Genomic DNA, 27,987 nt, shown 5'->3' with positions numbered 1-27,987 from the left:
TTTTTCCCCACGCCTTTCTTTCCCACGCCTTTTTTTCCACGCCATTTTTTCCACGGCTTTTTTTCCCACGCCTTTTTTACCACGCCTTTTTTCCAAAACCTTTTTTCCCACACCTTTTTTATGCCACGCCTTTTTTATCCCATGTCTTTTTTATCCTATGCCTTTTTTAACCCACGCCTTTTTAATCCCACGCCTTTTTAATCCCACGCCTTTTTTATCCCATGCCTTTTTTCCCCCGCCTTTTTTATTCCCCGCGTTTCTAATCCCCCGACTTTTTTATCCACCGCCTTTTTGTCCCCCGCCTTTTTTATCCCGCGCCTTTTTTATCCCCCTCATTTTTTATCCCCCGCCTTTTTTATCCCCCGCCTTTTTTATCCCACGCCTTTTTCCCCACGCCGTTTTTTCCACACCTTTTTTCCTACGCCTTTTTTATCCCCCGCCTTTTTTATCCCCCGCCTTTTTTATCCCACGCATTTTTATCCCCCGCCTTTTTTATCCCCCGCCTTTTTCCCACGCCTTTTTTATCCCACGCCTATTTTATCCCACGGCTTTTTCCCACGCCTTTTTTCCCCAGGTCTTTGTTTCCCACGCCTTTCTTTCCCACGCCTTTCTTTCCCACGCCTGACTTTCCCACGCTTTTTTTCCCACGCTTTTTTTCCCACGCCTTTTTCCCACGCCCTTTTTCCACTCCTTTTTCCCACGCCTTTTTCCCACGACCTTTTCCCACGCCTTTATTCCCTCTCCTGTATTCCGACGTCTTTTTTCCCACGCCTATTTTCCAACGCCTTTTTCCCACGCCTTATTCCCACGCCCTTTTCCCACGCCCTTTTCCCACGCCTTTTTCCCACGCTTTTTTCCCACGCCTTTTTCCCACGCCCTTTTCCCACGCCTTTATTCCCACGCCTTTTTCCCACGCCTTTCTTTCCCACGCCTTTTTCCCACGCCTTTTTCCCACGCCTTTTTCCCACGCCTTTATTCCCTCTCCTGTATTCCGACGTCTTTTTTCCCACGCCTATTTTCCAACGCCTTTTTCCCACGTCCTTTTCCCACGCCTTTTTCCCACGCCTTTTTCCCACGACCTTTTCCCACGCCTTTTTTCCCATGCCTTTTTCCCACGCCTTTTTCCCACTCCCTTTTCACACGCCCTTTTCCCATGCCTTTTTTCCCACGCCTTTTTCTCCCACGCCTGTTTTTCCAACGCTTTTTTTACCAAGCCTTTCTTTCCCAAACCTTTCTTTCCCACGCCTTTTTCCCACGCCTTTTTCCCAAGCCTTTCTTTCCCACGCCTTTTTCCCACGCCTTTTTCCCCACGCCTTTTTCCCCACGCCTTTTTCCCCTCGCCCTTTTCACACGCCTTTTTCACACTCATTTTTCCCACGCCTTTTTCCCATGCTTTTTTCCTACGCCTGTTTTCACACGCCTTTTTATACACGCCTTTTTTCACACGCTTTTTTCCCACGCTTTTCTTTCCCATGCCCTTTTCCCACGACCTTTTCCCACGCTTTTTTCCCACGCCTTTTTCCCACGCCTTTTTCCCACGCCCTTTTCCCATGCCTTTATTCCCACGCCTATATTCCGACGTCTTTTTTCCAACGTCTTTTTTCCCACGCCTTTTTCCCACGCCCTTTTCCCACGCCTTTTTCCCACGCCCTTTTCCCACGCTTTTTTCCCACGCCTATTTTTCCCACGCCTTTCTTTCCACGCCTTTTTCCCACGCCTTTTTCCCACGCCTTATTCCCACGCCCTTTTCCCACGCCCTTTTCCCACGCCTTTTTCCCACGCTTTTTTCCCACGCCTTTTTCCCACGCCCTTTTCCCAAGCCTTTATTCCCACGCCTGTATTCCGACGTCTTTTTTCCCACGCCTTTTTTCCACGCCTTTTTCCCACGCCCTTTTTCCACGCCTTTTTCCCACGCCTTTTTCCCACGACCTTTTCCAACGCCTTTTTTCCCACGCCTTTTTCCCACGCCTTTCTTTCCCACGCCTTTTTCCCACGCCTTTTTCCCACGCCCTTTTCCCACGCCTTTTTCCCACGCCTGTATTCCCACGCCTTTTTTCCCACACCTTTTTCCCACGCATTTTTCCCACGCTCTTTTCCCACGCCTTTTTCCCACGCCCTTTTCCCACGCTTTTTTCCCACGCTTTTTTCCCACGCTTTTTTCCCACGCGTTTTTCCCACGCCTATTTTTCCCACGCCTTTTTTCCCACGCCTTTTTTCCCCAGGTCTTTGTTTCCCACGCCTTTCTTTCCCACGCCTTTCTTTCCCACGCCTGCCTTTCCCACGCCTTTTTTCCCACGCTTTTTTCCCACGCCTTTTTCCCACGCCTTTTTCCCACGCATTTTCCCACGCCTTTTTCCCACGCCTTCTTCCCACGCCTTTTTCCCACGCCTTTTTCCCACGCTTTTTTCCCACGCCTTTTTCCCACGCCTTTTTCCCATGCTTTTTTCCCACGCCTGTTTTCCCACGCCTTTTTTTCACACGCCTTTTTTCACACGCTTTTTTCCCACGCTTTTCTTTCCCACGCCCGTTTCCCACGCCTTTATTCCCACGCCTATAGTCCGACGTCTTTTTTCCAACGTCTTTTTTCCCACGCCTTTTTCCCACGCCCTTTTCCCACGCCTTTTTCCCACGCCCTTTTCCCACGCTTTTTTCCCACGCCTATTTTTCCCACGCCTTTCTTTCCACGCCTTTTTCCCACGCCTTTTTCCCACGCCTTTTTCCCACGCCTTATTCCCACGCCCTTTTCCCACGCCCTTTTCCCACGCGTTTTTCCCACGCCTTTTTTCCCACGCCTTTCTTTCCCACGCCTTTTTTTCCCACGCCTTTTTCCCACGCCTTTTTCCCACGCCTTTTTCCCACTTCTTGTTCTCACGCCTTGTTCCCACGCCTTGTTCCCACGCCTTTTTCCTCGCCTTTTTCCCACGCTTTTTTCCCACGCCTTTTTCCCATGCTTTTTTCCCACGCCTGTTTTCACACGCCTTTTTTTACACGCCTTTTTTCACACGCTTTTTTCCCACACTTTTCTTTCCCACGCCCTTTTCCCACGACCTTTTCCCACGCTTTTTTCCCACGCCTTTTTCCCACGCCTTTTTCCCACGCCCTTTTCCCACGCCTTTATTCCCACGCCTGTATTCCGACGTCTTTTTCTCACGCCTTTTTTCCCACGCCTTTTTCCCACGCCCTTTTTCCACGCCTTTTCCCCACGCCTTTTTCCCACGACCTTTTCCCACGCCTTTTTTCCCACGCCTTTTTCCCACGCCTTTCTTTCCCACGCCTTTCTTTCCCACGCTTATTTTCCCATGCCTTTTTTCCACGCCTTTCTTTCCCACGCCTTTCTTTCCCACGTCTTTTTTCCCATGCCTTTTTCCCACGCCTTTTCTTCCCCCGCCTTTTTCCCCCCGCCTTTTTCCCCACGCCTTTTTCCCCACGCCTTTTTCCCACGCCTTTTTCCCACGCTTGTTCCCACGCCTTGTTCCAACGCCTTTTTTATCCCACGCCTTTTTTATCCCACGCCTTTTTTATCCCACGCCTTTTTTATCCCACGCCTTTCTTTCCCATGCCTTTGTTTCCCACGCCTTTTTTCCCACGCCTTTTTCTCCCACGCCTGTTTTTCCAAGGCTTTTTTCCCCACGCCTTTCTTTCCCACGCCTTTTTTTCCACGCCATTTTTTCCACGGCTTTTTTTCCCACGCCTTTTTTACCACGCCTTTTTTCCAAAACCTTTTTTCCCACACCTTTTTTATGCCACGCCTTTTTTATCCCATGTCTTTTTTATCCTATGCCTTTTTTAACCCACGCCTTTTTAATCCCACGCCTTTTTAATCCCACGCCTTTTTTATCCCATGCCTTTTTTCCCCCGCCTTTTTTATTCCCCGCGTTTCTAATCCCCCGACTTTTTTATCCACCGCCTTTTTGTCCCCCGCCTTTTTTATCCCGCGCCTTTTTTATCCCCCTCATTTTTTATCCCCCGCCTTTTTTATCCCCCGCCTTTTTTATCCCACGCCTTTTTCCCCACGCCGTTTTTTCCACACCTTTTTTCCTACGCCTTTTTTATCCCCCGCCTTTTTTATCCCCCGCCTTTTTTATCCCACGCATTTTTATCCCCCGCCTTTTTTATCCCCCGCCTTTTTCCCACGCCTTTTTTATCCCACGCCTATTTTATCCCACGGCTTTTTCCCACGCCTTTTTTCCCCAGGTCTTTGTTTCCCACGCCTTTCTTTCCCACGCCTTTCTTTCCCACGCCTGACTTTCCCACGCTTTTTTTCCCACGCTTTTTTTCCCACGCCTTTTTTCCCACGCCTTTTTTCCCATGCCGTCTTTCCCACGCCTTTTTTCCCACGCCTTTTTCCCACCCCTTTTTCGCACGCCTTTTTCCCACGCCTTTTCCCACGCCTTTTTCCCACGCCTTCTTCCCACGCCTTTTTCCCACGCCTTTTTCCCACGGTTTTTTCCCATGCCTTTTTCCCACGCCTTTTTCCCATGCTTTTTTCCCACGCCTGTTTTCCCACGCCTTTTTTTCCCACGCCTTTTTTCACACGCTATTTTCCCACGCTTGTCTTTCCCACGCCCTTTTCCCACGCCCTTTTCCCACGCTTTTTTCCCACGCTTTTTTCCCACGCCTTTTTCCCACGCCTTTTTCCCACGCCCTTTTCCCACGCCTTTATTCCCACGCCTATATTCCGACGTCTTTTTTCCAACGTCTTTTTTCCCACGCCTTTTTCCCACGCCCTTTTCCCACGCCTTTTTCCCACGCCCTTTTCCCACGCTTTTTTCCCACGCCTATTTTTCCCACGCCTTTCTTTCCCACGCCTTTTTCCCACGCCTTTTTCCCACGCCTTTTTCCCACGCCTTATTCCCACGCCCTTTTCCCACGCCCTTTTCCCACGCCTTTTTCCCACGCTTTTTTCCCACGCCTTTTTCCCACGCCCTTTTCCCACGCCTTTATTCCCACGCCTGTATTCCGACGTCTTTTTTCCCACGCCTTTTTTCCCACGCCTTTTTCCCACGCCCTTTTTCCACTCCTTTTTCCCACGCCTTTTTCCCACGACCTTTTCCCACGCCTTTTTTCCCACGCCTTTTTCCCACGCCTTTCTTTCCCACGCCTTTTTCCCACGCCTTTTTCCCACGCCTTTTTCCCACGCCCTTTTCCCACGCCTTTTTCCCACGCCTTTTTCCCACGCCTTTTTCCCACGCCCTTTTCCCACGCCTTTATTCCCTCTCCTGTATTCCGACGTCTTTTTTCCCACGCCTATTTTCCAACGCCTTTTTCCCACGTCCTTTTCCCACGCCTTTTTCCCACGCCTTTTTCCCACGACCTTTTCCCACACCTTTTTTCCCATGCCTTTTTCCCACGCCTTTTTCCCACTCCCTTTTCACACGCCCTTTTCCCATGCCTTTTTTCCCACGCCTTTTTCTCCCACGCCTGTTTTTCCAACGCTTTTTTTCCCAAGCCTTTCTTTCCCAAGCCTTTCTTTCCCACGCCTTTTTCCCACGCCTTTTTCCCACGCCTTTTTCCCACGCCTTATTCCCAAGCGCTTTCCCCACGCCTTTTTCCCCACGCCTTTTTCCCCTCGCCCTTTTCACACGCCTTTTTCACACTCATTTTTCCCACGCCTTTTTCCCACCCCTTTTTCCCCATGCCTTTTTTATCCCACGCTTTTTTTCCCCCACCGTTTTTATTCCCCGCGTTTCTAATCCCACGCCTTATTTATCCCATGCCTTTTTAATCCCCCGCCTATTATTCCCCCGCCTGTTTAATCCCACGCCTTTTTAATCCTACGTCTTTTTAAACCCCCGCCTTTTTTATACCACGCCTTTTTTATACCCCCGCCTTTTTTATCCCACGCCTTTTTCCCACGCCTTTTTCCCACGCCCTTTTCCCACGCCCTTTTCCCACGCCTTCCTTTCCCACGCCTTCCTTTCCCACGCCTTCCTTTCCCACGCCTTTTTTCCCATGCCTTTTTTCCCACGCCTTTTTTTCCCCCGCCTTTTTTTCCCACGCCTTTTTTTCCCACGCCTTTCTTTCCCACGCCTTTTTTCCCACGCCTTTTTCCCACGCCTTTTTCCCACGCCTTTTGCTCATGCCGTTCTTTCCCACGCCTTTTTTTCCCACGCCTTTTTCCCACGCTTTTTTCCCACGCCTTTTTCCCACGCCTTTTTCCCATGCTTTTTTCCCACGCCTGTTTTCACACGCCTTTTTTTCACACGCCTTTTTTCACACGCTTTTTTCCCACGCTTTTCTTTCCCACGTCCATTTCCCACGCTCTTTTCCCACGCTTTTTTCCCACGCTTTTTTCCCACGCCCTTTTCCCACGCCTTTATTCCCACGCCTATATTCCAACGTCTTTTTTCCAACGTCTTTTTTCCCACGCCTTTTTCCCACGCCCTTTTCCCACGCCTTTTTCCCACGCCCTTTTCCCACGCTTTTTTCCCACGCCTATTTTTCCCACGCCTTTCTTTCCCACGCCTTTTTCCCACGCCTTTTTCCCACGCCTTTTTCCCACGCCCTTTTCCCACGCCCTTTTCCCACGCCTTTTTCCCACGCCCTTTTCCCACGCCTTTTTCCCACGCCTTTATTCCCACTCCTGTATTCCGACGTCTTTTTTCCCACGCCTATTTTCCAACGCCTTTTTCCCACGTCCTTTTCCCACGCCTTTTTCCCACGCCTTTTTCCCACGACCTTTTCCCACGCCTTTTTTCCCATGCCTTTTTCCCACGCCTTTTCCCACGCCTTTTTTCCCATGCCTTTTTTCCCACGTCTTTTTCCCACTCCCTTTTCACACGCCCTTTTCCCATGCCTTTTTTCCCACGCCTTTTTCTCCCACGCCTGTTTTTCCAACGCTTTTTTTCCCAAGCCTTTTTTTCCCAAGCCTTTCTTTCCCACGCCTTTTTCCCACGCCTTTTTCCCACGCCTTTTTCCCACGCCTTATTCCCACGCGCTTTCCCCACGCCTTTTTCCCCACGCCTTTTTCCCCACGCCTTTTTCCCCTCGCCCTTTTCACACGCCTTTTTCACACTCATTTTTCCCACGCCTTTTTCCCACCCCTTTTTCCCCATGCCTTTTTTATCCCACGCTTTTTTTCCCCCACCGTTTTTATTCCCCGCGTTTCTAATCCCACGCCTTTTTTATCCCATGCCTTTTTAATCCCCCGCCTATTATTCCCCCGCCTGTTTAATCCCACGTCTTTTTAATCCTACGTCTTTTTAAACCCCCGCCTTTTTAAATCCCCCGCCTTTTTTATACCACGCCTTTTTTATACCCCCGCCTTTTTTATCCCACGCCTTTTTCCCACGCCTTTTTCCCACGCCCTTTTCCCACGCCCTTTTCCCACGCCTTCCTTTCCCACGCCTTCCTTTCCCACGCCTTCCTTTCCCACGCCTTTTTTCCCACGCCTTTTTTCCCATGCCGTCTTTCCCACGCCTTTTTTCCCACGCCTTTTTCCCACCCCTTTTTCCCACGCCTTTTTCCCACGCCTTGTCCCCACGCCTTCTTCCCACGCCTTTTTCCCACGCCTTTTTCCCACGGTTTTTTCCCATGCCTTTTTCCCACGCCTTTTTCCCATGCTTTTTTCCCACGCCTGTTTTCACACGCCTTTTTTTCCCACGCCTTTTTTCACACGCTATTTTCCCACGCTTTTCTTTCCCACGCCCTTTTCCCACGCCCTTTTCCCACGCTTTTTTCCCACGCTTTTTTCCCACGCCTTTTTCCCACGCCTTTTTCCCACGCCCTTTTCCCACGCCTTTATTCCCACGCCTATATTCCGACGTCTTTTTTCCAACGTCTTTTTTCCCACGCCTTTTTCCCACGCCCTTTTCCCACGCCTTTTTCCCACGCCCTTTTCCCACGCTTTTTTCCCACGCCTATTTTTCCCACGCCTTTCTTTCCCACGCCTTTTTCCCACGCCTTTTTCCCACGCCTTTTTCCCACGCCTTATTCCCACGCCCTTTTCCCACGCCCTTTTCCCACGCCTTTTTCCCACGCTTTTTTCCCACGCCTTTTTCCCACGCCCTTTTCCCACGCCTTTATTCCCACGCCTGTATTCCGACGTCTTTTTTCCCACGCCTTTTTTCCCACGCCTTTTTCCCACGCCCTTTTTCCACTCCTTTTTCCCACGCCTTTTTCCCACGACCTTTTCCCACGCCTTTTTTCCCACGCCTTTTTCCCACGCCTTTCTTTCCCACGCCTTTTTCCCACGCCTTTTTCCCACGCCTTTTTCCCACGCCCTTTTCCCACGCCTTTTTCCCACGCCTTTTTCCCACGCCTTTTTCCCACGCCCTTTTCCCACGCCTTTATTCCCTCTCCTGTATTCCGACGTCTTTTTTCCCACGCCTATTTTCCAACGCCTTTTTCCCACGTCCTTTTCCCACGCCTTTTTCCCACGCCTTTTTCCCACGACCTTTTCCCACGCCTTTTTTCCCATGCCTTTTTCCCACGCCTTTTTCCCACTCCCTTTTCACACGCCCTTTTCCCATGCCTTTTTTCCCACGCCTTTTTCTCCCACGCCTGTTTTTCCAACGCTTTTTTTACCAAGCCTTTCTTTCCCAAACCTTTCTTTCCCACGCCTTTTTCCCACGCCTTTTTCCCAAGCCTTTCTTTCCCACGCCTTTTTCCCACGCCTTTTTCCCCACGCCTTTTTCCCCACGCCTTTTTCCCCTCGCCCTTTTCACACGCCTTTTTCACACTCATTTTTCCCACGCCTTTTTCCCACCCCTTTTTCCCCATGCCTTTTTTATCCCACGCTTTTTTTCCCCCACCGTTTTTATTCCCCGCGTTTCTAATCCCACGCCTTTTTTATCCCATGCCTTTTTAATCCCCCGCCTATTATTCCCCCGCCTGTTTAATCCCACGCCTTTTTAATCCTACGTCTTTTTAAACCCCCGCCTTTTTAATCCCCCGCCTTTTTTATACCACGCCTTTTTTATACCCCCGCCTTTTTTATCCCACGCCTTTTTCCCACGCCCTTTTCCCACGCCATTTTCCCACGCCTTCCTTTCCCACGCCTTCCTTTCCCACGCCTTCCTTTCCCACGCCTTTTTTCCCATGCCTTTTTTCCCACGCCTTTTTTTCCCCCGCCTTTTTTTCCCACGCCTTTTCTCCCCACGCCTTTCTCCCCACGCCTTTTTCCCCACGCCTTTTTCCCCACGCCTTTCTCCCCACGCCTTTCTCCCCACGCCTTTTTTCCACGCCTTTTTTCCCCACGCCTTTTTCCCCACGCCTTTTCCCCCACGCCTTTTTCCCCACGCCTTTTTCCCCACGCCTTTTTTATTCCCCGCGTTTCTAATCCCCTGCTTTTTTATCCCCCGCCTATTATTCCCCCGCCTTTTTCCCCCCGCGCCTTTTTCCCCCCACGCCTTTTTCCCCCCACGCCTTTTGCCCCCCCCGCCTTTTGCCCCCCCAGCCTTTTGCCCCTCCCGCATTTTGCCCCCCACGCCTTTTTACCCCCATGCATTTTTCCCCGCACGCCTTTTTCCCCCCACGCGTTTTTCCCACGCCTTTTTTCCCACGCCTTTCTTTCCCACGCCTTTTTTTCCCACGCCTTTTTCCCACGCCTTTTTCCCACGCCTTTTTCCCACTTCTTGTTCTCACGCCTTGTTCCCACGCCTTGTTCCCACGCCTTTTTCCTCGCCTTTTTCCCACGCCTTTTTTCCACGCTTTTTTCCCACGCCTTTTTCCCACGCCTTTTTCCCATGCTTTTTTCCCACGCCTGTTTTCACACGCCTTTTTTTACACGCCTTTTTTCACACGCTTTTTTCCCACGCTTTTCTTTCCCACGCCCTTTTCCCACGACCTTTTCCCACGCATTTTTCCCACGATTTTTTCCCACGCCTTTTTCCCACGCCTTTTTCCCACGCCCTTTTCCCACGCCTTTATTCCCACGCCTATATTCCGACGTCTTTTTTCCAACGTCTTTTTTCCCACGCCTTTTTCCCACGCCCTTTTCCCACGCCTTTTTCCCACGCCCTTTTCCCACGCTTTTTTCCCACGCCTATTTTTCCCACGCCTTTCTTTCCACGCCTTTTTCCCACGCCTTTTTCCCACGCCTTTTTCCCACGCCTTATTCCCACGCCCTTTTCCCACGCCCTTTTCCCACGCCTTTTTCCCACGCTTTTTTCTCACGCCTTTTTCCCACGCCCTTTTCCCACGCCTTTATTCCCACGCCTGTATTCCGACGTCTTTTTTCCCACGCCTTTTTTCCACGCCTTTTTCCCACGCCCTTTTTCCACGCCTTTTTCCCACGCCTTTTTCCCACGACCTTTTCCCACGCCTTTTTTCCCACGCCGTTTTCCCACGCCTTTCTTTCCCACGCCTTTTTCCCACGCCTTTTTCCCACGCCTTTTTCCCACGCCCTTTTCCCACGCCTTTTTCCCACGCCTTTTTCCCACGCCTGTATTCCCACGCCTTTTTTCCCACACCCTTTTCCCACGCATTTTTCCCACGCTCTTTTCCCACGCCTTTTTCCCAAGCCCTTTTCCCACGCTTTTTTCCCACGCGTTTTTCCCACGCCTATTTTTCCCACGCCTTTTTTCCCACGCCTTTTTTCCCCAGGTCTTTGTTTCCCACGCCTTTCTTTCCCACGCCTGCCTTTCCCACGCCTTTTTTCCCACGCTTTTTTCCCACGCCTTTTTCCCACGCATTTTTCCCACGCCTTTTCCCACGCCTTTTTCCCACGCCTTCTTCCCACGCCTTTTTCCCACGCCTTTTTCCCTCGTTTTTTTCCCACGCCTTTTTCCCACGCCTTTTTCCCACGCCTTTTCCCACGCCTTTTTCCCACGCCTTCTTCCCACGCCTTTTTCCCACGCCTTTTTCCCTCGTTTTTTTCCCACGCCTTTTTCCCACGCCTTTTTCCCATGCTTTTTTCCCACGCCTGCCTTTCCCACGCCTTTTTTCCCACGCTTTTTTCCCACGCCTTTTTCCCACGCATTTTTCCCACGCCTTTTCCCACGCCTTTTTCCCACGCCTTCTTCCCACGCCTTTTTCCCACGCCTTTTTCCCACGCTTTTCTTTCCCACGCCCTTTTCCCACGCCTTTTTCCCACGCCCTTTTCCCACGCTTTTTTCCCACGCCTATTTTTCCCACGCCTTTCTTTCCCACGCCTTTTTCCCACGCCTTTTTCCCACGCCTTATTCCCACGCCCTTTTCCCACGCCCTTTTCCCACGCCTTTTTCCCACGCTTTTTTCCCACGACTTTTTCCCACGCCCTTTTCCCACGCCTTTATTCCCACGCCTGTATTCCGACGTCTTTTTTCCCACGCCTTTTTCCCACGCCCTTTTTCCACTCCTTTTTCCCACGCCTTTTTCCCACGACCTTTTCCCACGCCTTTATTCCCTCTCCTGTATTCCGACGTCTTTTTTCCCACGCCTATTTTCCAACGCCTTTTTCCCACGCCTTATTCCCACGCCCTTTTCCCACGCCCTTTTCCCACGCCTTTTTCCCACGCTTTTTTCCCACGCCTTTTTCCCACGCCCTTTTCCCACGCCTTTATTCCCACGCCTTTTTCCCACGCCTTTCTTTCCCACGCCTTTTTCCCACGCCTTTTTCCCACGCCTTTTTCCCACGCCTTTATTCCCTCTCCTGTATTCCGACGTCTTTTTTCCCACGCCTATTTTCCAACGCCTTTTTCCCACGTCCTTTTCCCACGCCTTTTTCCCACGCCTTTTTCCCACGACCTTTTCCCACGCCTTTTTTCCCATGCCTTTTTCCCACGCCTTTTTCCCACTCCCTTTTCACACGCCCTTTTCCCATGCCTTTTTTCCCACGCCTTTTTCTCCCACGCCTGTTTTTCCAACGCTTTTTTTACCAAGCCTTTCTTTCCCAAACCTTTCTTTCCCACGCCTTTTTCCCACGCCTTTTTCCCAAGCCTTTCTTTCCCACGCCTTTTTCCCACGCCTTTTTCCCCACGCCTTTTTCCCCACGCCTTTTTCCCCTCGCCCTTTTCACACGCCTTTTTCACACTCATTTTTCCCACGCCTTTTTCCCATGCTTTTTTCCTACGCCTGTTTTCACACGCCTTTTTATACACGCCTTTTTTCACACGCTTTTTTCCCACGCTTTTCTTTCCCATGCCCTTTTCCCACGACCTTTTCCCACGCTTTTTTCCCACGCCTTTTTCCCACGCCTTTTTCCCACGCCCTTTTCCCATGCCTTTATTCCCACGCCTATATTCCGACGTCTTTTTTCCAACGTCTTTTTTCCCACGCCTTTTTCCCACGCCCTTTTCCCACGCCTTTTTCCCACGCCCTTTTCCCACGCTTTTTTCCCACGCCTATTTTTCCCACGCCTTTCTTTCCACGCCTTTTTCCCACGCCTTTTTCCCACGCCTTATTCCCACGCCCTTTTCCCACGCCCTTTTCCCACGCCTTTTTCCCACGCTTTTTTCCCACGCCTTTTTCCCACGCCCTTTTCCCAAGCCTTTATTCCCACGCCTGTATTCCGACGTCTTTTTTCCCACGCCTTTTTTCCACGCCTTTTTCCCACGCCCTTTTTCCACGCCTTTTTCCCACGCCTTTTTCCCACGACCTCTTCCAACGCCTTTTTTCCCACGCCTTTTTCCCACGCCTTTCTTTCCCACGCCTTTTTCCCACGCCTTTTTCCCACGCCCTTTTCCCACGCCTTTTTCCCACGCCTTTTTCCCACGCCTGTATTCCCACGCCTTTTTTCCCACACCTTTTTCCCACGCATTTTTCCCACGCTCTTTTCCCACGCCTTTTTCCCACGCCCTTTTCCCACGCTTTTTTCCCACGCTTTTTTCCCACGCTTTTTTCCCACGCGTTTTTCCCACGCCTATTTTTCCCACGCCTTTTTTCCCACGCCTTTTTTCCCCAGGTCTTTGTTTCCCACGCCTTTCTTTCCCACGCCTTTCTTTCCCACGCCTGCCTTTCCCACGCCTTTTTTCCCACGCTTTTTTCCCACGCCTTTTTCCCACGCCTTTTTCCCACGCATTTTCCCACGCCTTTTTCCCACGCCTTCTTCCCACGCCTTTTTCCCACGCCTTTTTCCCACGCTTTTTTCCCACGCCTTTTTCCCACGCCTTTTTCCCATGCTTTTTTCCCACGCCTGTTTTCACACGCCTTTTTTTCACACGCCTTTTTTCACACGCTTTTTTCCCACGCTTTTCTTTCCCACGCCCTTTTCCCACGCCCTTTTCCCACGCTTTTTTCCCACGCCTTTTTCCTACGCCTTTTTCCCACGCCCGTTTCCCACGCCTTTATTCCCACGCCTATAGTCCGACGTCTTTTTTCCAACGTCTTTTTTCCCACGCCTTTTTCCCACGCCCTTTTCCCACGCCTTTTTCCCACGCCCTTTTCCCACGCTTTTTTCCCACGCCTATTTTTCCCACGCCTTTCTTTCCACGCCTTTTTCCCACGCCTTTTTCCCACGCCTTTTTCCCACGCCTTATTCCCACGCCCTTTTCCCACGCCCTTTTCCCACGCGTTTTTCCCACGCCTTTTTTCCCACGCCTTTCTTTCCCACGCCTTTTTTTCCCACGCCTTTTTCCCACGCCTTTTTCCCACGCCTTTTTCCCACTTCTTGTTCTCACGCCTTGTTCCCACGCCTTGTTCCCACGCCTTTTTCCTCGCCTTTTTCCCACGCTTTTTTCCCACGCCTTTTTCCCATGCTTTTTTCCCACGCCTGTTTTCACACGCCTTTTTTTACACGCCTTTTTTCACACGCTTTTTTCCCACACTTTTCTTTCCCACGCCCTTTTCCCACGACCTTTTCCCACGCTTTTTTCCCACGCCTTTTTCCCACGCCTTTTTCCCACGCCCTTTTCCCACGCCTTTATTCCCACGCCTGTATTCCGACGTCTTTTTCTCACGCCTTTTTTCCCACGCCTTTTTCCCACGCCCTTTTTCCACGCCTTTTCCCCACGCCTTTTTCCCACGACCTTTTCCCACGCCTTTTTTCCCACGCCTTTTTCCCACGCCTTTCTTTCCCACGCCTTTCTTTCCCACGCTTATTTTCCCATGCCTTTTTTCCACGCCTTTCTTTCCCACGCCTTTCTTTCCCACGTCTTTTTTCCCATGCCTTTTTCCCACGCCTTTTCTTCCCCCGCCTTTTTCCCCCCGCCTTTTTCCCCACGCCTTTTTCCCCACGCCTTTTTCCCACGCCTTTTTCCCACGCTTGTTCCCACGCCTTGTTCCAACGCCTTTTTTATCCCACGCCTTTTTTATCCCACGCCTTTTTTATCCCACGCCTTTCTTTCCCATGCCTTTGTTTCCCACGCCTTTTTTCCCACGCCTTTTTCTCCCACGCCTGTTTTTCCAAGGCTTTTTTCCCCACGCCTTTCTTTCCCACGCCTTTTTTTCCACGCCATTTTTTCCACGGCTTTTTTTCCCACGCCTTTTTTACCACGCCTTTTTTCCAAAACCTTTTTTCCCACACCTTTTTTATGCCACGCCTTTTTTATCCCATGTCTTTTTTATCCTATGCCTTTTTTAACCCACGCCTTTTTAATCCCACGCCTTTTTAATCCCACGCCTTTTTTATCCCATGCCTTTTTTCCCCCGCCTTTTTTATTCCCCGCGTTTCTAATCCCCCGACTTTTTTATCCACCGCCTTTTTGTCCCCCGCCTTTTTTATCCCGCGCCTTTTTTATCCCCCTCATTTTTTATCCCCCGCCTTTTTTATCCCCCGCCTTTTTTATCCCACGCCTTTTTCCCCACGCCGTTTTTTCCACACCTTTTTTCCTACGCCTTTTTTATCCCCCGCCTTTTTTATCCCCCGCCTTTTTTATCCCACGCATTTTTATCCCCCGCCTTTTTTATCCCCCGCCTTTTTCCCACGCCTTTTTTATCCCACGCCTATTTTATCCCACGGCTTTTTCCCACGCCTTTTTTCCCCAGGTCTTTGTTTCCCACGCCTTTCTTTCCCACGCCTTTCTTTCCCACGCCTGACTTTCCCACGCTTTTTTCCCACGCTTTTTTTCCCACGCCTTTTTTCCCACGCCTTTTTTCCCATGCCGTCTTTCCCACGCCTTTTTTCCCACGCCTTTTTCCCACCCCTTTTTCCCACGCCTTTTTCCCACGCCTTTTCCCACGCCTTTTTCCCACGCCTTCTTCCCACGCCTTTTTCCCACGCCTTTTTCCCACGGTTTTTTCCCATGCCTTTTTCCCACGCCTTTTTCCCATGCTTTTTTCCCACGCCTGTTTTCCCACGCCTTTTTTTCCCACGCCTTTTTTCACACGCTATTTTCCCACGCTTGTCTTTCCCACGCCCTTTTCCCACGCCCTTTTCCCACGCTTTTTTCCCACGCTTTTTTCCCACGCCTTTTTCCCACGCCTTTTTCCCACGCCCTTTTCCCACGCCTTTATTCCCACGCCTATATTCCGACGTCTTTTTTCCAACGTCTTTTTTCCCACGCCTTTTTCCCACGCCCTTTTCCCACGCCTTTTTCCCACGCCCTTTTCCCACGCTTTTTTCCCACGCCTATTTTTCCCACGCCTTTCTTTCCCACGCCTTTTTCCCACGCCTTTTTCCCACGCCTTTTTCCCACGCCTTATTCCCACGCCCTTTTCCCACGCCCTTTTCCCACGCCTTTTTCCCACGCTTTTTTCCCACGCCTTTTTCCCACGCCCTTTTCCCACGCGTTTATTCCCACGCCTGTATTCCGACGTCTTTTTTCCCACGCCTTTTTTCCCACGCCTTTTTCCCACGCCCTTTTTCCACTCCTTTTTCCCACGCCTTTTTCCCACGACCTTTTCCCACGCCTTTTTTCCCACGCCTTTTTCCCACGCCTTTCTTTCCCACGCCTTTTTCCCACGCCTCTTTCCCACGCCTTTTTCCCACGCCCTTTTCCCACGCCTTTTTCCCACGCCTTTTTCCCACGCCTTTTTCCCACGCCCTTTTCCCACGCCTTTATTCCCTCTCCTGTATTCCGACGTCTTTTTTCCCACGCCTATTTTCCAACGCCTTTTTCCCACGTCCTTTTCCCACGCCTTTTTCCCACGCCTTTTTCCCACGACCTTTTCCCACGCCTTTTTTCCCATGCCTTTTTCCCACGCCTTTTTCCCACTCCCTTTTCACACGCCCTTTTCCCATGCCTTTTTTCCCACGCCTTTTTCTCCCACGCCTGTTTTTCCAACGCTTTTTTTCCCAAGCCTTTCTTTCCCAAGCCTTTCTTTCCCACGCCTTTTTCCCACGCCTTTTTCCCACGCCTTTTTCCCACGCCTTATTCCCAAGCGCTTTCCCCACGCCTTTTTCCCCACGCCTTTTTCCCCTCGCCCTTTTCACACGCCTTTTTCACACTCATTTTTCCCACGCCTTTTTCCCACCCCTTTTTCCCCATGCCTTTTTTATCCCACGCTTTTTTTCCCCCACCGTTTTTATTCCCCGCGTTTCTAATCCCACGCCTTATTTATCCCATGCCTTTTTAATCCCCCGCCTATTATTCCCCCGCCTGTTTAATCCCACGCCTTTTTAATCCTACGTCTTTTTAAACCCCCGCCTTTTTTATACCACGCCTTTTTTATACCCCCGCCTTTTTTATCCCACGCCTTTTTCCCACGCCTTTTTCCCACGCCCTTTTCCCACGCCCTTTTCCCACGCCTTCCTTTCCCACGCCTTCCTTTCCCACGCCTTCCTTTCCCACGCCTTTTTTCCCATGCCTTTTTTCCCACGCCTTTTTTTCCCCCGCCTTTTTTTCCCACGCCTTTTTTTCCCACGCCTTTCTTTCCCACGCCTTTTTTCCCACGCCTTTTTCCCACGCCTTTTTCCCACGCCTTTTGCTCATGCCGTTCTTTCCCACGCCTTTTTTTCCCACGCCTTTTTCCCACGCTTTTTTCCCACGCCTTTTTCCCACGCCTTTTTCCCATGCTTTTTTCCCACGCCTGTTTTCACACGCCTTTTTTTCACACGCCTTTTTTCACACGCTTTTTTCCCACGCTTTTCTTTCCCACGTCCATTTCCCACGCTCTTTTCCCACGCTTTTTTCCCACGCTTTTTTCCCACGCCCTTTTCCCACGCCTTTATTCCCACGCCTATATTCCGACGTCTTTTTTCCAACGTCTTTTTTCCCACGCCTTTTTCCCACGCCCTTTTCCCACGCCTTTTTCCCACGCCCTTTTCCCACGCTTTTTTCCCACGCCTATTTTTCCCACGCCTTTCTTTCCCACGCCTTTTTCCCACGCCTTTTTCCCACGCCTTTTTCCCACGCCCTTTTCCCACGCCCTTTTCCCACGCCTTTTTCCCACGCCCTTTTCCCACGCCTTTTTCCCACGCCTTTATTCCCACTCCTGTATTCCGACGTCTTTTTTCCCACGCCTATTTTCCAACGCCTTTTTCCCACGTCCTTTTCCCACGCCTTTTTCCCACGCCTTTTTCCCACGACCTTTTCCCACGCCTTTTTTCCCATGCCTTTTTCCCACGCCTTTTCCCACGCCTTTTTTCCCATGCCTTTTTTCCCACGTCTTTTTCCCACTCCCTTTTCACACGCCCTTTTCCCATGCCTTTTTTCCCACGCCTTTTTCTCCCACGCCTGTTTTTCCAACGCTTTTTTTCCCAAGCCTTTTTTTCCCAAGCCTTTCTTTCCCACGCCTTTTTCCCACGCCTTTTTCCCACGCCTTTTTCCCACGCCTTATTCCCACGCGCTTTCCCCACGCCTTTTTCCCCACGCCTTTTTCCCCACGCCTTTTTCCCCTCGCCCTTTTCACACGCCTTTTTCACACTCATTTTTCCCACGCCTTTTTCCCACCCCTTTTTCCCCATGCCTTTTTTATCCCACGCTTTTTTTCCCCCACCGTTTTTATTCCCCGCGTTTCTAATCCCACGCCTTTTTTATCCCATGCCTTTTTAATCCCCCGCCTATTATTCCCCCGCCTGTTTAATCCCACGTCTTTTTAATCCTACGTCTTTTTAAACCCCCGCCTTTTTAAATCCCCCGCCTTTTTTATACCACGCCTTTTTTATACCCCCGCCTTTTTTATCCCACGCCTTTTTCCCACGCCTTTTTCCCACGCCCTTTTCCCACGCCTTCCTTTCCCACGCCTTCCTTTCCCACGCCTTCCTTTCCCACGCCTTTTTTCCCATGCCTTTTTTCCCACGCCTTTCTTTCCCACGCCTGCCTTTCCCACGCCTTTTTTCCTACGCTTTTTTCCCACGCCTTTTTCCCACGCCTTTTTCCCACGCCTTTTCCCACGCCTTTTTCCCACGCCTTTTTCCCACGCCCTTTTCCCACGCCTTTATTCCCTCTCCTGTATTCCGACGTCTTTTTTCCCACGCCTATTTTCCAACGCCTTTTTCCCACGTCCTTTTCCCACGCCTTTTTCCCACGCCTTTTTCCCACGACCTTTTCCCACGCCTTTTTTCCCATGCCTTTTTCCCACGCCTTTTTCCCACTCCCTTTTCACACGCCCTTTTCCCATGCCTTTTTTCCCACGCCTTTTTCTCCCACGCCTGTTTTTCCAACGCTTTTTTTCCCAAGCCTTTCTTTCCCAAGCCTTTCTTTCCCACGCCTTTTTCCCACGCCTTTTTCCCACGCCTTTTTCCCACGCCTTATTCCCAAGCGCTTTCCCCACGCCTTTTTCCCCACGCCTTTTTCCCCTCGCCCTTTTCACACGCCTTTTTCACACTCATTTTTCCCACGCCTTTTTCCCACCCCTTTTTCCCCATGCCTTTTTTATCCCACGCTTTTTTTCCCCCACCGTTTTTATTCCCCGCGTTTCTAATCCCACGCCTTATTTATCCCATGCCTTTTTAATCCCCCGCCTATTATTCCCCCGCCTGTTTAATCCCACGCCTTTTTAATCCTACGTCTTTTTAAACCCCCGCCTTTTTTATACCACGCCTTTTTTATACCCCCGCCTTTTTTATCCCACGCCTTTTTCCCACGCCTTTTTCCCACGCCCTTTTCCCACGCCCTTTTCCCACGCCTTCCTTTCCCACGCCTTCCTTTCCCACGCCTTCCTTTCCCACGCCTTTTTTCCCATGCCTTTTTTCCCACGCCTTTTTTTCCCCCGCCTTTTTTTCCCACGCCTTTTTTTCCCACGCCTTTCTTTCCCACGCCTTTTTTCCCACGCCTTTTTCCCACGCCTTTTTCCCACGCCTTTTGCTCATGCCGTTCTTTCCCACGCCTTTTTTTCCCACGCCTTTTTCCCACGCTTTTTTCCCACGCCTTTTTCCCACGCCTTTTTCCCATGCTTTTTTCCCACGCCTGTTTTCACACGCCTTTTTTTCACACGCCTTTTTTCACACGCTTTTTTCCCACGCTTTTCTTTCCCACGTCCATTTCCCACGCTCTTTTCCCACGCTTTTTTCCCACGCTTTTTTCCCACGCCCTTTTCCCACGCCTTTATTCCCACGCCTATATTCCAACGTCTTTTTTCCAACGTCTTTTTTCCCACGCCTTTTTCCCACGCCCTTTTCCCACGCCTTTTTCCCACGCCCTTTTCCCACGCTTTTTTCCCACGCCTATTTTTCCCACGCCTTTCTTTCCCACGCCTTTTTCCCACGCCTTTTTCCCACGCCTTTTTCCCACGCCCTTTTCCCACGCCCTTTTCCCACGCCTTTTTCCCACGCCCTTTTCCCACGCCTTTTTCCCACGCCTTTATTCCCACTCCTGTATTCCGACGTCTTTTTTCCCACGCCTATTTTCCAACGCCTTTTTCCCACGTCCTTTTCCCACGCCTTTTTCCCACGCCTTTTTCCCACGACCTTTTCCCACGCCTTTTTTCCCATGCCTTTTTCCCACGCCTTTTCCCACGCCTTTTTTCCCATGCCTTTTTTCCCACGTCTTTTTCCCACTCCCTTTTCACACGCCCTTTTCCCATGCCTTTTTTCCCACGCCTTTTTCTCCCACGCCTGTTTTTCCAACGCTTTTTTTCCCAAGCCTTTTTTTCCCAAGCCTTTCTTTCCCACGCCTTTTTCCCACGCCTTTTTCCCACGCCTTTTTCCCACGCCTTATTCCCACGCGCTTTCCCCACGCCTTTTTCCCCACGCCTTTTTCCCCACGCCTTTTTCCCCTCGCCCTTTTCACACGCCTTTTTCACACTCATTTTTCCCACGCCTTTTTCCCACCCCTTTTTCCCCATGCCTTTTTTATCCCACGCTTTTTTTCCCCCACCGTTTTTATTCCCCGCGTTTCTAATCCCACGCCTTTTTTATCCCATGCCTTTTTAATCCCCCGCCTATTATTCCCCCGCCTGTTTAATCCCACGTCTTTTTAATCCTACGTCTTTTTAAACCCCCGCCTTTTTAAATCCCCCGCCTTTTTTATACCACGCCTTTTTTATACCCCCGCCTTTTTTATCCCACGCCTTTTTCCCACGCCTTTTTCCCACGCCCTTTTCCCACGCCCTTTTCCCACGCCTTCCTTTCCCACGCCTTCCTTTCCCACGCCTTCCTTTCCCACGCCTTTTTTCCCATGCCTTTTTTCCCACGCCTTTCTTTCCCACGCCTGCCTTTCCCACGCCTTTTTCCCACGCCTTTTCCCACGCCTTTTTCCCACGCCTTCTTCCCACGCCTTTTTCCCACGCCTTTTTCCCACGCTTTTTTCCCACGCCTTTTTCCCACGCCTTTTTCCCATGCTTTTTTCCCACGCCTGTTTTCACACGCCTTTTTTTCACACGCCTTTTTTCACTCGGTTTTTTCCCACGCTTTTCTTTCCCACGCCCTTTTCCCACGCCCTTTTCCCACGCTTTTTTCCCACGCTTTTTTCCCACGCCTTTTTCCCACGCCCTTTTCCCACGCCTTTATTCCCACGCCTATATTCCGACGTCTTTTTTCCAACGTCTTTTTTCCCATGCCTTTTTCCCACGCCCTTTTCCCACGCCTTTTTCCCACGCCCTTTTCCCACGCTTTTTTCCCACGCCTATTTTTCCCACGCCTTTCATTCCCACGCCTTTTTCCCACGCCTTTTTCCCACGCCTTTTTCCCACGCCTTATTCCCACGCCCTTTTCCCACGCCCTTTTCCCACGCCTTTTTCCCACGCTTTTTTCCCACGCCTTTTTCCCACGCCCTTTTCCCACGCCTTTATTCCCACGCCTGTATTCCGATGTCTTTTTTCCCACGCCTTTTTTCCCACGCCTTTTTCCCACGCCCTTTTTCCACGCCTTTTTCCCACGCCTTTTTCCCACGACCTTTTCCCACGCCGTTCTTTCCCACGCCTTTTTCCCACGCCTTTTTTCCCACGCCTTTTTCCCACGCATTTTTCCCACGCCTTTTTCCCACGCCCTTTTCCCACGCCTTTTTCCCACGCCTTTTTCCCACGCCTTTTTCCCACGCCCTTTTCCCACGCCTTTATTCCCACTCCTGTATTCCGACGTCTTTTTTCCCACGCCTATTTTCCAACGCCTTTTTCCCACGTCCTTTTCCCACGCCTTTTTCCCACGCCTTTTTCCCACGACCTTTTCCCACGCCTTTTTTCCCATGCCTTTTTCCCACGCCTTTTCCCACGCCTTTTTTCCCGTGCCTTTTTTCCCACGTCTTTTTCCCACTCCCTTTTCACACGCCCTTTTCCCATGCCTTTTTTCCCACGCCTTTTTCTCCCACGCCTGTTTTTCCAACGCTTTTTTTCCCAAGCCTTTCTTTCCCAAGCCTTTCTTTCCCACGCCTTTTTCCCACGCCTTTTTCCCACGCCTTATTCCCACGCGCTTTCCCCACGCCTTTTTCCCCACGCCTTTTTCCCCACGCCTATTTCCCCTCGCCCTTTTCACATGCCTTTTTCACACTCATTTTTCCCACGCCTTTTTCCCACCCCTTTTTCCCCATGCCTTTTTTATCCCACGCTTTTTTTCCCCCACCGTTTTTATTCCCCGCGTTTCTAATCCCACGCCTTTTTTATCCCATGCCTTTTTAATCCCCCGCCTATTATTCCCCCGCCTGTTTAATCCCACGCCTTTTTAATCCTACGTCTTTTTAAACCCCCGCCTTTTTAATCCCCCGCCTTTTTTATACCACGCCTTTTTTATACCCCCGCCTTTTTTATCCCACGCCTTTTTCCCACGCCTTTTTCCCACGCCCTTTTCCAACGCCCTTTTCCCACGCCTTCCTTTCCCACGCCTTCCTTTCCCACGCCTTCCTTTCCCACGCCTTTTTTCCCATGCCTTTTTTCCCACGCCTTTTTTTCCCCCGCCTTTTTTTCCCACGCCTTTTTTTCCCACGCCTTTTTTCCCCACGCCTTTTTCCCCACGCCTTTTCCCCCACGCCTTTTTCCCCACGCCTTTTTCCCCACGCCTTTTTTATTCCCCGCGTTTCTAATCCCCTGCTTTTTTATCCCCCGCCTATTATTCCCCCGCCTTTTTCCCCCCGCGCCTTTTTCCCCCCACGCCTTTTTCAACCCCACGCCTTTTTCCCCCCACGCATTTTTCCCCTCACGCCATTTTCCCCCCACGCCTTTTGCCCCCCCGCCTTTTGCCCCCCGTGCCTTTTTCCCCCCACGCCTTTTTCCCCGCACGCCTTTTTCCCCCCACGCCTTTTTCCCACGCCTTTTTTCCCACGCCTTTCTTTCCCACGCCTTTTTTTCCCACGCCTTTTTCCCACGCCTTTTTCCCACGCCTTTTTCCCACTCCTTGTTCTCACGCCTTGTTCCCACGCCTTGTTCCCACGCCTTTTTCCTCGCCTTTTTCCCACGCCTTTTTCCCCGCGTCTTTTTTTCCCCCGCCTTTTTAATCCCCCGCCTTTTTAATCCCCCGCCTTTTTTATACCACGCCTTTTTAATCCCCCGCCTTTTTTATACCACGCCGTTTTTATACCCCCGCCTTTTTTATACCCCCGCCTTTTTTATCCCATGCCTTTTTCCCACGGCCTTTTCCCACGCCCTTTTCCCACGCCTTCCTTTCCCACGCCTTCCTTTCCCACGCCTTCCTTTCCCACGCCTTTTTTATTCCCCGCGTTTCTAATCCCCCACCTATTATTACCCCGCCTTTTTTTTCACGCCTTTTTTTCCCACGCCTTTCTTTCCCACGCCTTTTTTCCCATACCTTTTTTCCACGCCTTTTTCCCACGCCTTTTTCTCACGCCGTTCTTTCCCACGCCTTTTTTCCCATGCCTTTTTTATTCCCCGCGTTTCTACTCCCCCGCCTATTATTACCCCGCCTATTTTTCCCACGCCTTTTTTTCCCACGCCTTCCTTTCCCACGCCTTTCTTTCCCACGCTTTTTTTCCCATGCCTTTTTTCCACGCCTTTCTTTCCCACGCCTTTCTTTCCCACGTCTTTTTTCCCATGCCTTTTTCCCACGCCTTTTCTTCCCCCGCCTTTTTCCCCACGCCTTTTTCCCCACGCCTTTTTCCCCACGCCTTTTTCCCACGCCTTTTTCCCACGCCTTGTTCCCACGCCTTGTTCCAACGCCTTTTTTATCCCACGCCTTTTTTATCCTACGCCTTTTTTATCCCACGCCTTTTTTATCCCACGCCTTTCTTTCCCACTTCTTTGTTTCCCACGACTTTTTTCCCACGCCTTTTTCTCCCACGCCTGTTTTTCCAACGCTTTTTTCCCCACGCCTTTCTTTCCCACGCCTTTTTTTCCACGCCTTTTTTTCCACGGCTTTTTTTCCCACGCCTTTTTTCCCACGCCTTTTTTCCAAAACCTTTTTTCCCACACCTTTTTTATGCCACGACTTTTTTATCCCATGCCTTTTTTATCCTATGCCTTTTTTAACCCACGCCTTTTTAATCCCACGCCTTTTTAATCCCACGCCTTTTTTATCCCATGCCTTTTTTCCCCCGCCTTTTTTATTCCCCGCGTTTCTAATCCCCCGACTTTTTTATCCACCGCCTTTTTATCCCCCGCCTTTTCTATCCCCCGCCTTTTTTATCCCACGCATTTTTATCCCACGCCTATTTTATCCCACGGCTTTTTCCCACGCCTTTTTCTCACGCCGTTCTTTCCCACGCCTTTTTTCCCATGCCTTTTTTATTCCCCGCGTTTCTACTCCCCCGCCTATTATTACCCCGCCTATTTTTCCCACGCCTTTTTTTCCCACGCCTTCCTTTCCCACGCCTTTCTTTCCCACGCCTTTCTTTCCCACGTCTTTTTCCCATGCCTTTTTCCCACGCCTTTTTCCCCCCGCCTTTTTCCCCCCGCCTTTTTCCCCACGCCTTTTTCCCCACGCCTTTTTCCCCTCGCCCTTTTCACACGCCTTTTTCACACTCATTTTTCCCACGCATTTTTCCCACCCCTTTTTCCCCATGCCTTTTTTATCCCACGCTTTTTTTCCCCCACCGTTTTTATTCCCCGCGTTTCTAATCCCACGCCTTTTTTATCCCATGCCTTTTTAATCCCCCGCCTATTATTCCCCCGCCTGTTTAATCCCACGCCTTTTTAATCCTACGTCTTTTTAAACCCCCGCCTTTTTAATCCCCCGCCTTTTTTATACCACGCCTTTTTTATACCCCCGCCTTTTTTATCCCACGCCTTTTTCCCACGCCTTTTTCCCACGCCCTTTTCCTACGCCCTTTTCCCACGCCTTCCTTTCCCACGCCTTCCTTTCCCATGCCTTCCTTTCCCACGCCTTTTTTCCCATGCCTTTTTCCCCACGCCTTTTCCTCCACGCCTTTTTCCCCACGCCTTTTCCTCCACGCCTTTTTCCCCACGCCTTTTTCCCCACGCCTTTTTTATTCCCCGCGTTTCTAATCCCCCACCTATTATTACCCCGCCTTTTTTTTTCACGCCTTTTTTTCCCACGCCTTTCTTTCCCACGCCTTTTTTCCCATACCTTTTTTCCACGCCTTTTTCCCACGACTTTTTCTCACGCCGTTCTTTCCCACGCCTTTTTTCCCATGCCTTTTTTATTCCCCGCGTTTCTACTCCCCCGCCTATTATTACCCCGCCTATTTTTCCCACGCCTTTTTTTCCCACGCCTTCCTTTCCCACGCCTTTCTTTCCCACGCTTTTTTTCCCATGCCTTTTTTCCACGCCTTTCTTTCCCACGCCTTTCTTTCCCACGTCTTTTTTCCCATGCCTTTTTCCCACGCCTTTTCTTCCCCCGCCTTTTTCCCTACGCCTTTTTCCCACGCCTTTTTCCCACGCTTGTTCCCACGCCTTGTTCCAACGCCTTTTTTATCCCACGCCTTTTTTATCCCACGCCTTTTTTATCCCACGCCTTTTTTATCCCACGCCTTTCTTTCCCACTTCTTTGTTTCCCACGCCTTTTTTTCCCATGCCTTTTTCTCCCACGCCTGTTTTTCCACGCCTTTTTTCCAAAACCTTTTTTCCCGCGCCTTTTTTATCCCATGCCTTTTTTATCCTATGCCTTTTTTAACCCACGCCTTTTTAATCCCACGCCTTTTTAATCCCACGCCTTTTTTATCCCATGCCTTTTTTCCCCCGCCTTTTTTATTCCCCGCGTTTCTAATCCCCCGACTTTTTTATCCACCGCTTTTTTATCCCCCGCCTTTTTTATCCCCCGCCTTTTTTATCCCCCTCCTTTTTTATCCCCCGCCTTTTTTATCCCCCGCCTTTTTTATCCCCCGCCTTTTTTATCCCACGCCTTTTTTCCCACGCCGTTTTTTCCACACCTTTTTTCCTACGCTTTTTTTATCCCCCGCCTTTTTTATCCCCCGCCTTTTCTATCCCCCGCCTTTTTTATCCCACGCATTTTTATTCCCCGCCTTTTTTATCCCCCGCCTTTTTCCCACGCCTTTTTTATCCCACGCCTATTTTATCCCACGGCTTTTTCCCACGCCTTTTTTCCCCACGCCTTTCTTTCCCACGCTTTTTTCCCACGCCTTTTTCCCACGCCTTTTTCCCACGCCTTTATTCCCACTCCTGTATTCCGACGTCTTTTTTCCCACGCCTTTTTTCCCACGTCTTTTTCCCACTCCCTTTTCCCACGCCCTTTTCCCATGCCTTTTTTCCCACGCCTTTTTCTCCCACGCCTGTTTTTCCAACGGTTTTTTTCCCAAGCCTTTCTTTCCCACGCCTTTTTTCCAACGCCTTTTTTGCACGCTTTTTTCCCACGCCTGTTTTCCCACGCCTTTTTTTCACACGCTTTTTTCCCCACGCTTTTCTTCCCACTCTTTTCTTTCCCATGCCTTCCTTTCCCACGCCCTTTTCCCACGCCTTCCTTTCCCACGCCTTTTTTATTCCCCGCGTTTCTTATCTCCCGCCTATTATTCCCCCGCCTTTTTTTTCCCACTTCTTTTTTTCCCTCTCCTTTTTTCGCACGCATTTTTCGCACGCCTTTTTCCCACGCCTTTTTCACACACCTTTTACCCACGCCTCTTCCCCACGCCTTTTTCCCCACGCCCTTTTCACACGTCTTTTTAACACTCATTTTTCCCACGCCTTTTTCCCACCCCTTTTTCCCCATGCCTTTTTTATCCCACGCTTTTTTTCCCCCACCTTTTTTATTCCCCGCGTTTCTAATCCCACGCCTTTTTTATCCCATGCCTTTTTAATCCCCCGCCTATTATTCCCCCGCCTGTTTAATCCCACGCCTTTTTAATCCTACGTCTTTTTAAACCCCCGCCTTTTTAATCCCCCGCCTTTTTTATACCACGCCTTTTTTATACCCCCGCCTTTTTTATCCCACGCCTTTTTCCCACGCCTTTTTCCCACGCCCTTTTCCCACGCCCTTTTCCCACGCCCTTTTCCCACGCCTTTTTCCCCACGCCGTTCTTTCCCACGCCTTTTTTCCCATGCCTTTTTTATTCCCCGCGTTTCTACTCCCCCGCCTATTATTACCCCGCCTATTTTTCCCACGCCTTTTTTTCCCACGCCTTCCTTTCCCACGCCTTTCTTTCCCACGCTTTTTTTCCCATGCCTTTTTTCCACGCCTTTCTTTCCCACGCCTTTCTTTCCCACGTCTTTTTTCCCATGCCTTTTTCCCACGCCTTTTCTTCCCCTGCCTTTTTCCCCACGCCTTTTTCCCCACGCCTTTTTCCCCACGCCTTTTTCCCACGCCTTTTTCCCACGCCTTGTTCCCACGCCTTGTTCCAACGCCTTTTTTATCCCACGCCTTTTTTATCCCACGCCTTTTTTATCCCACGCCTTTTTTATCCCACGCCTTTCTTTCCCACGCCTTTGTTTCCCACGCCTTTTTTCCCACGCCTTTTTCTCCCACGCCTGTTTTTCCATCGCTTTTTTCCCCACGCCTTTCTTTCCCACGCCTTTTTTTCCACGCCTTTTTTTCCACGGCTTTTTTTCCCACGCCTTTTTTACCACGCCTTTTTTCCAAAACCTTTTTTCCCACACCTTTTTTATGCCACGCCTTTTTTATCCCATGCCTTTTTTATCCTATGCCTTTTTTAACCCACGCCTTTTTAATCCCACGCCTTTTTAATCCCACGCCTTTTTTATCCCATGCCTTTTTTCCCCCGCCTTTTTTATTCCCCGCCTTTTTTATCCCCCGCCTTTTTTATCCCACGCCTTTTTTATCCCACGCATTTTTTCCCACGCCGTTTTTTCCACACCTTTTTTCCTACGCCTTTTTTATCCCCCGCCTTTTTTATCCCCTGCCTTTTTTATCCCCCGCCTTTTTTATCCCCCGCCTTTTTTATCCCCCGCCTTTTTTATCCCCCGCCTTTTTTATCCCACGCCTTTTTTATCCCACGCATTTTTATCCCCCGCCTTTTTTATCCCCCGCTTTTTTCCCACGCCTTTTTTATCCCACGACTTTTTTATCCCACGCCTTTTTCCCCAAGCCTTTTTCCCCACGCCTTTTTCCCACGCCTTTTTCCCACGCCTTGTTCCCACGCCTTGTTCCAACGCCTTTTTTATCCCACGCCTTTTTTATCCCACGCCTTTTTTATACCACGCCTTTTTTATCCCACGCCTTTTTTATCCCACGGCTTTCTTTCCCACGCCTTTGTTTCCCACGCCTTTTTTCCCACGCCTTTTTCTCCCACGCATGTTTTTCCAATGCTTTTTTCCCCACGCCTTTCTTTCCCACGCCTTTTTTATCCCATGCCTTTTTTCCCCCGCCTTTTTTATTCTCCGCGTTTCTAATCCCCCGACTTTTTTATCCACCGCCTTTTTATCCCCCGCCTTTTTTATCCCCCGCCTTTTTTATCCCCCGCCTGTTTTATCCCACGCCTTTTTTCCCACGCCGTT

This window comes from Athene noctua, chromosome 1 (assembly GCF_965140245.1).
Source record: "Athene noctua chromosome 1, bAthNoc1.hap1.1, whole genome shotgun sequence".
NCBI lineage: Eukaryota > Metazoa > Chordata > Aves > Strigiformes > Strigidae > Athene > Athene noctua.
Note: the sequence above shows the minus strand (reverse complement) of the source record.